Raw genomic sequence first — 12,621 nt, 5'->3', positions numbered from 1 at the left:
ATTTTTTGCATATGCACTCTCCATTTTCTCCCTCTTCTGACATGATTAATTTTAAGTCTCTCCTCTCGCTATTTTTTCCTATTTCTCCCATCTGTTGTTGTTGTTACCCCTTCTTTCTTTTTCTGGCTTCTTTTAGATTAATTGACTATTCTTGTCATTCAATTTTATCTCCTTTGATGACTTATTAGCTATATATAGCTTTATGGTTTTATTTTAGTGGCTGCTTTAGGGTTTATAGTATATATCTCTAAGTTATGAAGGTCTACCTGCAAGTGATGTCCTAATGCTTCACTTCTACTATGAGAAACTTACAACAGTATACTTGCATTTCTTATCCTCCAGCCTTCATGCTATTTAGTCATACATTTTACTTTATGCATGTTATAAACTACACACTACATTGTTTTTATTTTTACTGAAGGAGGAATTATATTTTAAATGGATTTAAATAATAGGGAAAAAAACCGAGAATGTTTATCCTTGTGGTTATCCTGTGAGTTTTCATTCCTTTCTGCCGGTCCAGATTTCCTGACATCATTTTTTTTTTTTTTCCTACCTGAGATATTTCCTTTAACGTTTCTTATAGTGCAAATCTAGCTTTTGTAAATCTAAAAAAAATCCTTATTTTAACCTTTGATTTTGAAAGGTATTTTCCCTGGGTATGGAATTCTATGTTGCCAGTTACTCGTTGTTGTTGTTCGGGACTTAAAAATGTTGCTTCCCTGTCTTCTCTTTTGCATTGTTTCTAACAAGAAACCTGCTGTCATCTCATCTTCGTTCCCCTGAATGTAACTGTGATTTTTTTCTCTGACCGATTTTAATATTTTCTCTTTACCTTGTGTTATGGATTAAATCCTGTCCTCCACAAGCACATGTTCAAGTGCTAAATCCTGGTCCTCTACATGACTCATTTGTAAAGAGGCTCTTCAAAGATCCTACTGGGTAAGACGAGGTCCAAATGAATTCTTGTAAGCAGAGGAAATCTGGACAGAGTGGTAGCAGACAGACAGGGAGAGAGTCAGCTATTTGATGGAGGCAGAGATTGCTTAAAGCCAGAAAGAGACATTAAAAGAAAAGAAAATTACAGACCACTATCCTTTATGAATATAGGTGTAAAAATTCTCAACAAAGTACTAGCAAGCTGAACTCAAGAGCATTCTAAAAAATTTATTGAAGTATATCACTCATACATAAACAATAAGAGTATAGTAATAGCTGTGAATTTACAAAACAAACATATGTAACATCATACGGGACTCTCATACCTCACCTACCAACAATACCTTGCCTTGTTGTTAAACATTTTTAACTAATGAGTAAAGAGCGTTGTCAAAATATTACTACTAACCAAAGCATTTCCCCCTCAACCCATCCTATTATTATTATTGTTATCTATCATTTATATATGAACATACATAAACAATAAGTATATAGTATAAGTTGTGAACTTACAAAGCGAACATGCATAACATCATACAGGGGTCCCATACGTCAACTCACCAACAACACCTTGCATTGTTGTGAGACATTTGTTACAAATTATGAAAGAATATTATAAAAATCTTACTACTAATTATAGTCCTTATCTTACATTTGGTGTATTTTTCCCACAAGCCACTCTATTATTATTTTAAAAATATATTTTTATGACAGAAGTTGTGAACTTACAAAACAACCAAGCACATGTGCAGAATTCCCAAACAACACCCCTTTATCAACACACCACACTGTGGTGGAATATTTGTTACAGATTATAAAATAATATAATCCGATTGTTACCATGTCCATAGTGTACATTTGGCACACATTTTCCATACTGCCCCATTATCAATACAGTACATCTTTGGCATAGATGCAAGAATATTACATTATTACTGCTAATGACAGTTCATAGGTCATCCCAGTTGTATTTTTCCCATGCTTCTCCACATTCCCACCACCCTGCAATAATGATGTACATTTGTACTAGCTAACAGAGGACACCCTTGCATCTGTACCATCAACCACAATTCTCATCCACCTTTGGGTTTACTGTGTGAGTCCATTCCTAGATTATTCTCTAGCATTCTGTCAATTGGCATTTACATCCTTAGACTACCATTTTCAGCCACATTCTCATTTATAAACTAGCTGTTACTCAGGAGGTGTTACCATCCACTCTCTATATTTCCACAGTTTTACAGTAAAGCTAATTAAAACTTCTACATACATTAAACATCAGTAGTCCATCCAAATCCTCCTCTTATCTCCTTTAAGAATCCACAACCTACCACCAGGTCTTGAAGATATTTTCCTACATTTCCTTCTAGAAGGTATATGGTTCTTGCTTTTATATTCAGGTTTTTGCTCCATTTTGAGTTAATTTTTGGATGAGGTGTGAGATAGGGTCCTCTTTCCTTCTTTTGCTATGGATATCCAGTTCTCCCAGCACCATTTGTTGAATGGACTGTTCTGCCCGAGCTGTATGGGTTTGACAGGCTAGTCAAAAATCACTTAACCATACGTGTGAGGTTCTGTTTCTGAACCATCAGTTTGGTCCCATTGGTCCATGTGTCTGTTTTTATGCCAGAAAACCATGCTGTTTTTACCACTGTACCTAGGCAATATGATTTAAAGTCTGGAGATGAGAGTCTTCCAACTTCTCTTTTCTTTTTTAAGATGTTTCTTTTTTAAGATTTTTTAAGATGTTCCAAATAAATTTGATTATTGTGTTTTCAATTTATTTTTAAAATGCTAGTGGAATTTTTTTGGAGACTGCATTGAATCTGTATATCAATTTGAGTAGAATTGATCTTAATGATATTTAGTCTTCCAATCTGTGAGCATGGAATGTTCTTCCAATTATTTAGACCTTTTTTGATTTCTTTTAACATTTCATTTTCTGAATACAAGTGTTTTACATTGTTGGTTAAATTTATTTCTGAATATTTCGGTTTTGTCTGCCATATTTTATTTTCATCACTCTCTTGACACTTTCAGTTACTTTTATTGATATAATCTTCATCTCTAGACTGTCTTCCAGGTCTCTCTCTCCTGTCTTTTCTTTTCAGGCTCTAGCATACCCTTAAGTAGTTCCTGAAAATCTAGTCTCTTGGTTAGAAATTCTCTCAGTTTCTGTTTATCTGTGAATATTCTAAACTTGCCCTCATTTTTGAAAGACAATCTTGCTGAATGTAAGATTCTTGGCTGGAAGTTTTCTCTTGTAGTATCTTAAATATATCAGACCACTGTCTTCTTGCCTCCATGGCATCTGATGAGAAATTGGCACTTAGTCTTATTGGATATTCCTTATATGTTATGCATTGCTTTTCTCTTGCTGTTCTCAGAATTCTCTCTTTGTCTTTGGCATTTGACATTCTGATAAGTATGTATCTCAGAGTCTGTCTATGCAGATTTTTATTTGGATGGGAGTATGTTGTGCTTCTTGGACATGGATACTTATGTCCTTCAATAGGGCTGGGAAATTTTCTACCATTATTTTTCAAATATTCCTTCTGCCCCCTTTCCCTTCTTTTCTCCTCTGGGACACCCATGACACGTATGTTTGCACATCTCTTGTTCAATTTTTTTTTTGCATACTTTTATTCATCTGTTCTTTTATATGTTTACTTTTAGAGGCCATTTCTTCAAGCTCACCAATCTTTTCTTCTGCCTCCTCAAATCTCTAATATAACATTCTAATATTTAAAAAATTTCATTTATTGGGCCTTTCATTCCCACAAGATCTGCTATTTTTCTGTGCATGCTTTCAAATTCTTCTTTGTGCTCATCTAATATCTTCCTAATATCCTTAATCTCTAAGCCATCTCATTGAATGTATTAAGGAGATTTGTTTGAATATCTATGATTAGTTGTCTCAACTCCTTTATGTCATTTGGAGGCTTATCTTGTTCCTTTAACTGGGACATAGCTTCCTGTTTCTTGGTGTGGATTGTAAATTTTGGTTGGTATCTGGGCATCTGGCTTACTAGAGCATTTATTCTGGGTGCAGTTTTTCTTTTTAGTTTAGGGTTTTCTTGGCCTTTCTCCCTTCCTGATTGTGCAGTAGGGGCCAGGAATGTAGTTGTTGTTGTAAGCTGCAGAGCCTCAAGCTGCCCTCATTGCCCCAGGGACCGATGAGCCTTCTCCCAACTTTCTCCTTTGCCAGGGGTAGCAACAGAGTCACAGCTGCGTGGAATAATCCAAGTGATGCAGGCCTAGACTGTAGTTGCCCAGAGACACTGATGAAGCTTCGTGCCCCTTTCTTCCCTGCCCGAGGTGGGAATGGAGCTGTAGGTGTGGGCAGCAATCTCTGCAGTGTGGATCCAAGACAACTGCAGTTGTCCCCATAGACTTCCGATTAGTCAGTCTGTGCCAGCCAAAGGTACCTGCAGTTCCCTGGATAGGCTGGTGCAGGGCCCACCAGCCTCCTCCCTGCCAGAGGTGGGGCTCAAGCCTAGGCTGGGATGCAGGCTGATCTGGGTCAAAAAAACCCAGTTCCTATCCCCACTGTGATTTTCAATCAGCCCAGCTTCCCCTCATGTTGGGAGTTGAGTCAAAATGGTGGCTACTGGCCTCTTTCTGATGTGGACAGTTTCAAACTTTAGCTGTTCTTAGTGTTATACTTGAGCCTGCCAAATTTACTAATCAGTTGCTGAAATCGGTGGCCAACTGCCTCCTCCTTCCCTGATTCTGGGAAATGGATCTTCAAATTCCAGCCACAGAATAGCTCCTGGGGCAGCTTGTGCTGCCAAGGTAGGATAATCACTGGTCTCAGTGGTGTGGCCTGTAATTTCCCAGAGAGGGTGGCACCGGTCCCCCCAGCTTCCTCCCTGCTAGAGGTGAGGCTGGGGCTTATGCTAGAGCTACAGTCTGACCTGGATGGAAAGAAGCCGGTCCCCACCAGCACTGTGATCCTCAGTCTCTCTGCCTCCCTCATGACAGGTGTGGAGTTATGATGGTGGCTATCAGCCTCTGTCTGACTTGGACAGGTTCAAACTTTAGCTGTTCTTAGGATTATATTTTAGCCTGACAAATTTACTAATCAGTAGCTGAAGCTGGTGCCCAACACTTTCTTCCTCACCCATTTTTAGGAAGTAGAGCTTCAAATTCTAGGCACGGAACAGCTCCCGAGGTGCCTCCAGTGGAGAATGGGCACCAGCCTACAGGGTGAGGAGTACTCTGCTTAATGATTCTTCTCTGCAGATGGGGATCTCCTCCTTCCATTCCTTCAAGGATGTTGCAGGATGCTCTTCTGGTCTCCTGGGGCCCTCAAACAGGTGCTTCAGATAGCTCTGGGTGATTACTAACTGCTCTGTAGCAGGCGCTGACTCTAGGAGCTCCTTAATCTGCTGCCATCTTGCTGGTTGTCTTAACAGCATTTTAAAAGGCTTATAAACCATAATCAAGTGGGATTTATCCCAGGAATGCAAGAATGGTTCAACAGAAGAGAATCAATTATGATAATACACCAAATTAATAGAATAAAGGGAAAAAAAGAGACATGATCATCTCAATTGATGCAGAAAAGGCATTTGACAAAACCCAAATCAGAAATCCATTCTGATGAAAACACTCAGAAAAGCAGGAACTGAAGGGAACTTCCTCAACATGATAAAAAGCTTTCATGAAAAAATACACAGCTAATATTTACTCAATAGTGAAGACTGAAAGCGTTGCCCCAAGATCAGAAACATGAAGAGGAAGCTTGCTTTCACTACTGCTATTCAACATTGTACTGTAAGTTATAGCAGAGAAATTTGACAAAATAAATAAACAAATGGCATCCAAAATGAAAGGAAGAAGTAAAACTATCTCTATTCACAGATAACATAATCCTGTATTTAGAAAAGAACCCAGAAGAACCCAGAAGAATAAACAAATTCAGAAATGTTTTGGGGTACAAGAGTAACATGGAAAATAAGTTGTGTTTCTCTCTCTCTCTCTCTATATATATATTTGGACAGTAAGGAACAGTCCAAAATGGAAATTAAGGAAACAATTTCCTTTAATAGCATCTAAAGTAACAAAATATCCAGGAATAAGTTTAACCAAGGAGGTAATAGACTTGTACACTGAAAACTATGAAACATTGCAGAAAGAAATTAGAGAAGACCTAAATAAATGGTAAGACATCCTGTGTTGGTGGATTGGAAGACTTAATATTGTTAAGATGTCAATATTACCTGAAGTAATCTATGGATTCAAAGCAATCCCAGTCAAAATTTCATCAGCTTTCTTTGCAGAAATGGAAAAGTCAATTAAATTCATGGAATTACGAGAGACTCTGAATAACCAAAACAATCTTGAAAAAGAAGAACAAAGTTGGAGGTCTCACATTTCCTGATTTCAAAACTCATTATGGACTTACTCTGGCCAGCTGACAAGGAGGTGAAGAGGGTCAACCACCACACCAGGGAGCCAAGAGTGCCTACAGCTGCAAGCAGGAGAATTGCATACATCATCCATGTGGAATCTAAGCCCCCTCTTGATGTAGCGGGGGACTGGCCATAACCATCCCAGGGTCCACAGGATGGAGGAATAGAGTATAGATTAGAGTGGACTTATTGGAATTCTGCTGGGGAACTATTATGATTAGTAAGGGAAGAAATTATAGTAGTGATGTGGAAAGGGTGGCCATGGCTGCTGATGGTAGGGAGACAGAAGAAGAGATATGGCATGGGGGCATTTTCAGGACTTGGAGTTGTCCTAGGTGGTGCTGCAGGGATGGATGCTGGACATCGTGTGTCCTGTCGTGGCCCACTGGGTGGACTGGGGGAGAATGTGGACTACAATGTGGACCACTGTCCATGTGCTGCAGCGGTGCTCCAGAATGTATTCGCCAGATGCAGTGGATGTGCCACGATGATGGAAGGGGTTGTTGATGTGGGAGGGGTGGGGTGTGGGGTATATGGGGACCTCATATTTTTTGAATGTAACATTTAAAAGAAAATAAAGAAAAAAAAAATAAACCATAATATAAACCAAAAAAATAAGAAATGAAAAACAAAACTCATTTTGGGAAAGTAGATGTGGCTCAAGTGATTGGGCTCCTGTCTACCATATGGGAGGTCCAGGGTTCGATTCCTGGGGCCTCCTGATGAAGGCAAGCTGGCCCACATGGTGAGCTGACGCAGCAAGATCGCACAACAGAAAGAGACACAGACAAGAGACAATAAGAGATGCAGCAGATCAGGGAGCTGAGGTGAGGGGGAGGGGGAGGAGGGAAGGGGGAGAGAAAAGAAAAAAAAAGACATCATTAGACAACACTTTTCTTCCCGAAGACCAGCTGCTGGTGATCCTGGACTACTGGTCTCTCCCTTCTCTTCTGGGTTTCATCGCTTTTGGCTTCTTACTTCTCTGCCTCTCTCTCTGTTTGTCTGAATTTCATTCTCTTGTAAAGGACTCCAGTAAGAGGATTGAAGCCCATTCTGAAGGAGGTGTGTCACACCTTATCTGAAGGAGACAATCTTATATACAATAGGTTTATACCTACAGGACTTGATTAGCTTTAAGAACATGATTTTCTGGGGTACCTATAGTTTCAAACCACCGCACAGAACAATGGAATAGAATTGAGAACACAGAAATAAACCTACATGTTTATGGCCTGATTTTCTACAAGGGTGCCAAGGACATTAAATGAGGGGAAAATAGTGCATTGCTTAGGGTTTGTAGGGGAACAGAACTGAAAGGAGATAAGTGATGGATAGATAGATAGATAGATAGATAGATATGAATGTATAATATAAATATTATAAGATTTATTGTAGGAATTGGCTCATGAGACTGAGGATGAGAAAAACCAAACTCTCTAAGGCAGACCACAAGCGCAGAACTTCAATGAAGGTTTTCGATGAATTCCCCAGGAGAAGCTGGCTGGCTGAAGCAGAGATGGAAATCCTTCTGACTGCTGAAATCATCACTTCTCTTTTAAAAGCCTTCAACTGTTTGGATGAGACTTCTCTCATTGTTGGAGGCAATCTCCTTAGCTGATTGTAGATGTAACTGGCTAAAGGTGCAATCAACTTACTGATGATTTAAATACATGAGATATCCTCACAGTGACAATCAGGCCAGTGGCACCAATGCACATCTGCTTAAGCCATACTTAAACTCTAAATAAAAACAATTAACAGTCATATTTTTGCCTAACTATACTCAACTGTGTTGCACACAACCATAAATCCACTAACTCTCCAGAAGAGGGTACAAGTCCTTGGATAATAATCATTTTTAAACTTGATATCCTAAAACTTAAATACTTTGATATAAAGTTAATACAACTTATATGATAAGGTGATAAGATAGGAAAGAAAACAAAGATATTTGCTTTCTGAATATGTACAAACATATTCATAACAAAACAAGGAAGAAATATTCACAATCACTACGGTCCTCATTTCTGAAACTGGCCATGTGGCCCTAGCTTGCATTTAAAACTACCTTCTTCCACCGCCCATTGCCATATTCCCTTTCCCCTCTGCAAGCACCTCAGCTGGCCATGGTTCTTTGCCTGGTGGGGTGATTCAAATCTTCATTCTTAAAGTTTCTGGGCCATTAGCAGTCCTGCCTGGATTGGGTTCTTTCAGTTTCCCATTGACTTTAATCACAGGCATGATGGACCCTAAAGGATCTCCTGTATTCCAGACAAACGCTTCTTTATCAACATTCTATAGTTGCAGTTCTATTTCCACTTGATGATCAGGACCAATCACAGAGAAGTCAGTCCAGTAATTCCCTTCTCTGTTGATTCTGAGGCATGAAGAGCCCAAGTGGCTGGGTGGCAGTCTTAACGTACAATGCAATGGAAACATGGTTTTGTCTCTTGGTAGAAGCACTTATGCTTTTGGAACTAAGACCTGTAGACCAGCAGAGCTTAAGGCTGCAGGGACAGGAAGCAAGCATTTTTCTAGTGAATCACTAGGGGTTATAGTGAGTGGTGCCACTTCCATTTCCAATTCTTGATTCCTGGGCCTGTGGATACTGGCTATAGGAGAAATAGCACCAGAGAATGGATGCTGATTTAGAGCATATACAGCCTCCTGGAGAACATTGCCCCAGCCCTGCAAGGCGTTGCTGCCTAGCTGGTGCCATGAGTCTTCCAAAGGCCATTTCATCATTTTATTGTTCCAGCTGTTCCAGGATGATAGGGAACACGATAAGACCAGTGAATTCCATGAGCGCGTGCCTATTTCCGCACATCGTTTACTGTGAATTGGGTTCCTTGATCAGAAGCAATGCTGTGTGGAATGCCAAGACGGTGGATAAGGCCTTCTGTAAGTCTACAGATAGTAGTTTTGGAAGAAGCATTACATGCAGGGAAGGCATACCCATATCTGGAGTATATGTCTGTTCCAGTTAGAGCAAACCTCTGCTACTTCCATGGTGGCAGTGGTCCAATACAATCAACCTGCCACCAGGTACAGGCTGATCACCACAGGGAATGGTCCAATATCAAGGACTGAGTGTTTGTTTCCGATACTGGCAGATTGGGTACTCTTCAGTGGCTGCGACCAGGTCAGCCTTGGTGAGTGGAAGTCCATGTTGCTGAGCCCATGCATAACCTCCAGCCCTGCCACCACGGCCGCTTTGTTCATGAGTCCACTGAGCCATGACAGGAGTGGCTGAGGAAAGAGGTTGTCTGGTATCCACAAAACAGATAATTCTATCCTCTTGATTATTAAAATTTTACTCTGCTGAAGTCACCCTCCGGTGGGCATTCATGTGGCACAGAAATATCTTCAAGTTTTTTGTCCACTCAGAAAGGTCTAGCCATATACCTCTCTTCCAGACCAATTTTCCACCAATTTCCCAATCATGTTCCTTCAAGTCCCTGATACCCAGTCCAGTCAAACTGTTGGCCACCGCCTATGAATTGGTGTCCAAACATACCTCTGACCATTTCTCTTTCCAAACAAAATGAACAACCAGGTGCACTGCTCAAAGTTCTACCCATTGGGAGGATTTCCCTTCACCACCGTCCCTCAGGGATGTCCCAGAAAGGGGCTGTAGTGCCGCAGCTGTCCACTTTCAGGGGTACCTGTGTATGGTGTAAACCAAGCCTGAGTTTTCACTTGCTCAGTCAACTGATCATAAGGAACTCACCCAAGAAGACATAGCTCTGCTGGGAAAGAAAGGCAATGTGGCAGGAGTGGGGGACATGGGTATTGGGGCTACTTCCTCATGAAACTTACTCTGCCTTCAGGTCTGCTTGAAACTGATCCTCCATTTTATGATGGAGTGCTACTGGGCACACCCAACTTTATGTGGATCAGACAACTCTCAGCTCATAATGGGAAACTCAGGTTTCGTGGTAACTTAGTGGCCCAGAGTAAAGCATTCGGTCTCTAAGACCCACTAGCAGACTAAAAGCTGTTTTTCAAAAGGAGAGTAGTTATCTGCAGAAGATGACAGCACTTTGCTGCAAAATCCTAAAGGTCTGCGCTGTGATTTTCCTACAGGGGCCTGCCAAAGGGTCCAGACAGCATTCCTATTTGCCACTGACAATTCCAGCCCCATTTTATCTGCTGGATCATATGGCATAAGGGGCAGAGCAGCTTGCACAGCAGGCTGGACCTTTTGCAAAGCCTCTCTTCTTGTTCCAGTCCCCATTCAAAACGAGCAGCTTTTCAAGTCACCCAGTAAACGGGATGAAATTGCTCACCGAATGAGGAATACATTGTCTCCAAAATCTGAAGAGGCCAACTAGGTGCTATGCCTCTTCTGTGGTTGAAGGAGGGGGCAGATTCAACGCCTTGTCCTACTTGGCCTTAGAAGGGATATTTTGACATGCTGCGCACCACTGGACACCTAGAAATTTTACTGAGATGAAAGGATCCTGAATTTTTGTTGGATTTATATCCCACCCTCTGACATGCAAATGCCTTCTGCTAATCTGGAGTCTGATCATCCCCAGTGCATTTAAGGGTTCAAGATCTGAAACTGCAGTTCCCACAGTAATACCTGAGTTCGAGAGAAAAGCAACCACAGAACTCTTCAGGGATGAGGAAGTTAGTCTCACGAATTTATTCCTCACAGTCCTGGTGTGAGGTGGATGAGTTGGTCTGACATGATAAATCCACTTGAACATTCCAAAAAACTCTAAGGCTTTGGATCTCCTCAACTTCATTAGACTAGGGCAGTCCCGGCATTTGACTTTAAGCGAAGTAGGCCAGGCTTTGGCCCACGCTTCAGCCAACCACCTGAACAAACTGTTGGAGTCCTTTCTCACTTCTCAAGCCACGATATTAAATCCTGAAACTCTGCTTAGTGGGCCCATAGCAAGAAATCCAGCCTGATCTAACCTTGCGTTCCTCCCGCCATTATCCCACACCCTAAACATCCGTTCCCACACATCTTCCCCTGATTTCTGTCTCTATAATTGGGAACGATCATGCATTTCTCTTGGAACATATTGCACCTCATCGTGGGTCACACTTTGCACCTCACCTTTTGGGACCTGTTGGTACTTCGGTCTAGTTATAGGTCTGGAAGAAAAGAGGGGTGGTGGGTGGGGGCCGTGGGAAGAATTAGAAGTGTCTTGCAAGTCAGCTGCCTCAGAGTATTTCACTGCAGCTTCATCTGATGAAATAAGACGGCTCTCCTCTGGTAGAGGTGTGAGGGCTGTTTTCTCAGGGGAGGTGGTCAGAGCTTTGTCGGGCACAGCAAGGTCAATCTCTTCAGGTGGGGGCTGGATGGCTTATTCCTCAGGGCAGACCACTGCAGTTCTGCCTGGAAAAGAAGAGTCAGCAGAATTTATGGTTTCAATGTTCTTCCTGTTATCATTCTCAACTCATTCCAATTTTCAGGACCCCATTCCTTTCCAATCAACACTTCCCTTTAACAGCAGAAACTCTGCAAAGTTGGGAATTCAATTTCCCTTGTGATTCAGCCACTCAGACAAAGAGACTAGGGGTCTGGTTTTCAGAAGCCTCAAGTGTGCAGTTATATGAAACAAGATTTTTCCAGAGCACACATAGGAAACTTTATGTCCTTTATGTGGCACTTAAACTGGGAATTTGAAGCCTTGAGCTCCTTTCTTTAACATCTATACCCAGTGTATTTAAGAACAACCAGTCAACATTATTATACTTTTTAACTCCACCAAATCCTGTTAAGGTATCAAATAAACGCTCACTCAGAGCTTTGCTAGTATTTGAGTAGCAAATGATATCTTGTGTATCTTTATTGCCATACCATGGCCTATCAGTACCATCTGGATTGTGGGAAAAACCATAAAATCAATAGAAGAAAACACAAGGGAAATTCTTAATGACTTTGAATTTGGCAACCTACGGAATAGTATAAAATAGTTGCAAATCATGTATCTGATAAGGATTTAATATTAGAATATAAAGAACTCATAGAGGGAAACGGACTTGGCCCAGTGGTTAGGGCGTCCGTCTACCACATGGGAGGTCCGCGGTTCAAACCCCCGGCCTCCTTGACCCATGTGGAGCTGGCTGATGCACAGTGCTGATGCGCGCAAGGAGTGCCCTGCCACACAGGGGTGTCCCCCGCGTAGGGGAGTCCCATGCGCAAGGAGTGCGCCCCGTAAGGAGAGCCGCCCATTGTGGAAGGAAGTGCAGCCTGCCCAAGAATGGCGCCGCACACATGGAGAGCTGATGCAGCAAGATGACA

Source organism: Dasypus novemcinctus, chromosome 4, assembly GCF_030445035.2.
Source record: "Dasypus novemcinctus isolate mDasNov1 chromosome 4, mDasNov1.1.hap2, whole genome shotgun sequence".
NCBI classification, from domain to species: Eukaryota; Metazoa; Chordata; class Mammalia; order Cingulata; family Dasypodidae; genus Dasypus; species Dasypus novemcinctus.
This window is presented reverse-complemented; position numbering follows the sequence as displayed.